Here is a 3,979-nt window from a genome sequence, read left to right on the forward strand (position 1 = left end):
AGTCCCCTCCATTTGCCCAGCTGTCTGGATGTCTGTAAGATGCTCCTGGAAGGTTTAGCTTTTCCAGCCGATGCTTTCTGCTTTCTTGTTGGGCTACAGAGGATCTCTGAAGCATCACCCAATTTGTTTTATGTATTCCCCAATCAGTTGTTATTCTTTGCCCTGGCAGGAGCTAGAAATGGTAGATGCAGCCTGTTCTTTGTAAAGAGACTGCAAAGTAGGAGCATCTCCCTGCTTGCACAGTCCAAACAGATGGCATTGGGAAGGTAAAGAGCCATTCTCTGACAAGTGCAATGAACAGCCTTTCAAACATGAATAATATGAGAGAAAGAGCAGCAGAAATTCAGATGTAAACTGACATTAATGACTTCTAGAAGCTACCATTAGTTGAAAAATGATATGCATAAACATAAACAACTGACCCAGTCTACTTGAGGGACACCCTGAGCATCAGGAGCTCCTCACAAGGACAGTGCAGCAGTCAGTGCAGTGAGGGCAGCCAGGCCAGATGTTCTGCTTGGATTCTGCTTGCCCTGTTATTGCACAAGCTGCTGCATGTCCTTCTGAAGCACTGAGACAGAGGATGTGGGATGAACACAGAAGCAAAGATAAATTAGTTACTAAACGTATCTTAAAATGGAGAGATACAGCAGGGAAAGAAAGACCCAAGGATAATGGGATGCATTCCTCCTCTTCTGCAGGTCAGTTCTTACTGCCTTTCAGATCAGCAGTTGTGCAAGTCGCAATTATCTGATCGGTTTTATTGAATCAATTTGGCAGTCTCAATACAGTATCTAATGTATAGAGGAAAAATATTAAAAGCCCTAAGAGACTTAGGAGTCTCAGTCCCACTCATTATCAGTGGAACTTTAACTCTCTGAGGGGTTGAGTGCTTTTGAAAATGGGATGTGGTCTTCTGAGTCACATACAGGCTTCTGAAAATGTTACCCTGCTTGGCCACAGCACAGAGCAGCACTCGCTGGTCCCAGTGCTGTCAATCACAGCAGAGAGGTCAAGGATGGAGCGGCTCCCAGTGATTACTGCCTTATGAAGCTCTCCTTTTCCTCTCTGCACAGCAGTCCCTCCTGTTGAGTGCAGATACATTGGTTGGCAATGAAGTTGTAGAGAAATACAGATTTCAGTGGAGAAACAGAAACAGAGAAACTTGTCTGGAGAAGGCACCAGTGATACCTTTACATTTTAACTAAAGCCAGGAATAATAGTTATTTTCCTCCTTTCTGATTAAAATGGTCATGGAAAAACAGGGCTGTAGAACTGCTATGACTGTCAGCAGTAGTGTTCCTATTGCTTCCAAACAGCCTTCAGTTTCCCTACTGGATTGAATTTGGAATCTCACCTCCAGATGGATGTAAGACACACCTCAATTCCATTTCCTTTAGCCCAATCCTCACACTTTATTTCTCCTAGATTCCAATTATCTGGTCTCATCAGAAGTGCGTAAAAAGCCAACTGTGATCCATATTTTCAACATAATAAATTACCCCAAGATCCCTCTCAAGATCTTTGTCCTTCCCACTCGTTAAACAGCTGCTGTCCATTAAGAGATGCTGGTGTGTTAGAAGCTGTGGTGGTCTGATTCACGTCCTAGATCCCTGGCACCTGAAGCACGGGCTATCCAGCACAGCTCCAGATCCATTCCATACATGGGCTCTGCCAGCAGCAAGTCCCCAGTCAGCAGGGGTGAGACAGGAGTGAGCACCGGGCACCAGTCAGAGAACTCTGCGGGCCCCTGCTCCACCTGGGAACATCCTTTTGTCACCAAAGAGCCCCATTTCACACACTGGTTTTAGAGCTGATCTTCATCTATCCAGATGGTTTTACGCTGCTCTTCTCCAATCTTGTCCTTTATTGTTCTGATAAGGTCTTCAATACTGCTCCATGTATCTGCCTCTACAGAGGCATAAAGACACGGCAGCTCTTCCAGTTCCTTCTCCTTCAGACGGCACATACGTAAAAACTCATCTTCAGCTTCTGGCTTTGGCAATAACTTCCTGCACCAAATGAGCAGACCGAAAATAAACGTCTCACATAGGAAGTGAATCCTGTACTCCCAGCTGTCCCATCAAGAATTTATTTTCTACTGATTATATACAAGCAATAAAACTATATACAAGCAAGAATATAGCTACGCCACATCTATCCTCCACTACCTCCATCTCACCCCCAAGGAAAAATATTTGCTATGGGGAAACAATTTGAGAGGACTGAATGTAGAGAGAGTGCAAGCGTTTATGAACTTCCCTCTTACAGCAGCATTACCTGAAGAAATGCTGAGGGATTACTAAACATAGAGAAAAACACAAGCTGAGGCCTCGCCCTCCTCACGGTGCTCATTGCTGCCGAGGATAGGGAAAGAATGCAAAGTGTAGGGAATTCCTCCTTTCTCCCTTTGTGAGATTTCAGGGAGGAGCTGCTGAAGGAAATGATGCACATGCAGACACCAGGCCAAGGGAAATAGGGCCTGTGTTCCCCTCAGCGATAACATTATTCGGCTCAAGAATTACTCGCTGAATAAGACCGAATATCACATGTGCAAAGGGTTTGCTATTTTACCTGAACCTCTTGATGTTCTTCTCCGAGACTCTGATAAAAAGAACAATGGGATATATCTTGGCTTTGATTAAATCCTTTGTGCAGCTTATTCCGGCTTCCAGGAGACAATGCTTATTCTAAAAACAAAGTCACAACAGAGTCACAAAGAAACATTTGCAGCTGTAGAATCTTCAGATAAAGGTATCTGTACCTAATGGGGTCAGCTCAAAAGCTCTGCATTTACCACTGTACCGATTTAAAACCTTCAAATCAAATATACATTTAAAGTCCCAACTCCTCCTACTGGTTTACAGTCAAATGAAAGTGAAGCTTAAAAGCTTTCAGGAAATGTTTAAAATAGAAAGGGATTGATCTAAAATTGAAGAGCACGGTAAAACACAAGTGGTACACGCATACACCAACGCTCTTTGTTCGGAGAGAACATCTACTGCAACTGCTCGTGAGAGAAAAAAACATCCTTTTAATTCTCCCTTTTTTCCATGCTGTGCATCAAACCTGCTCTGCTTGATATGAGATCTCTGCCTTTGACTTTGTTATCTCTGAGCTGTACGCCCCTGTGCCTGTGTTTCAGGCTCTCCTTCCCTTTGTCTCGCTTCTTGTATCTCTCACTCTCTCACGCACTCAGAGATACTTACGATATGAAAAGGAACTCAAGGAGGGATGGAGCATAGAAAACGAAAGGATATTTTGCTGCATCAATATGGGTCATTGCAGGGAATGAATAGGAATACAAAAAGACGTGGCTGAGGAAGAAAAAGAAAGGGAAAAGCAAGAGCACAAATAAAGGCCATGTGAGGGAATAAACATAAATCTGAGATTTAAGGCAGGCAAGAAAGAAGACAACTGTAAACCAGCGAGTCCTTGCTCAAGAAGAAACACACACTGCAGGCAAATACAGACTGGCTACCCAATGGCACAGAGCACTCTAAGCACCTTGGCAGTGACAGCCTCGATATTGGCAGGTACAATGCACTCATATGTGCTCAGATTCTTCTCTCTGCTGAAGATGATCGTCTCCGTCCTTTGCCTCCTTAAGAGCTCTTCCTTTGTTACAATATCTGGTGGGAGAAGTGGATGAGGACAAAAAAAAATAAATCAAGATTACAACAACAGTACACCTGCAAAGCTATCCAACAGCACTTCAGCTGGGATGTAAGAGTGGTTCAGGGAAAGAAGATGAGCAATGAATTGTCTTCTTAACAGCTGCCTCATTTCTTCCATTGAATTCAATTAAAGCTTAATCTGATCACAGCTGAGCACCTCAGCTATATCTTCCACCAATGAGTCCTTGGGCAATTACCACAACACTATGAAGGCATTAAATTAAAACAGTAAATACAATTCCAGCACCTAATGTTACGCAGTAACATTTCAGGGCTGAGGGATGCTGAGAAGTGCTAAAAAA

At 43.5% G+C, this 3,979-nt stretch overlaps 1 long non-coding RNA gene across 1 annotated transcript; it reads right to left on the minus strand.

Moving 5' to 3' along the window:
- Positions 1-415: 415 nt before the first annotated feature.
- On the minus strand, positions 416-3,954 carry LOC104913426. Its single transcript, XR_795380.3, has 3 exons — positions 3,508-3,954; positions 2,575-2,690; positions 416-2,012 (listed from the first exon to the last, which is right to left on the minus strand). It is a non-coding gene; the product is annotated as an uncharacterized LOC104913426 (long non-coding RNA).
- Between the last annotated feature and the right edge of the window lie 25 nt (positions 3,955-3,979).

This window comes from Meleagris gallopavo, chromosome 16 (genome assembly GCF_000146605.3).
Source record: "Meleagris gallopavo isolate NT-WF06-2002-E0010 breed Aviagen turkey brand Nicholas breeding stock chromosome 16, Turkey_5.1, whole genome shotgun sequence".
In the NCBI taxonomy this organism is placed as follows: Eukaryota; Metazoa; Chordata; class Aves; order Galliformes; family Phasianidae; genus Meleagris; species Meleagris gallopavo.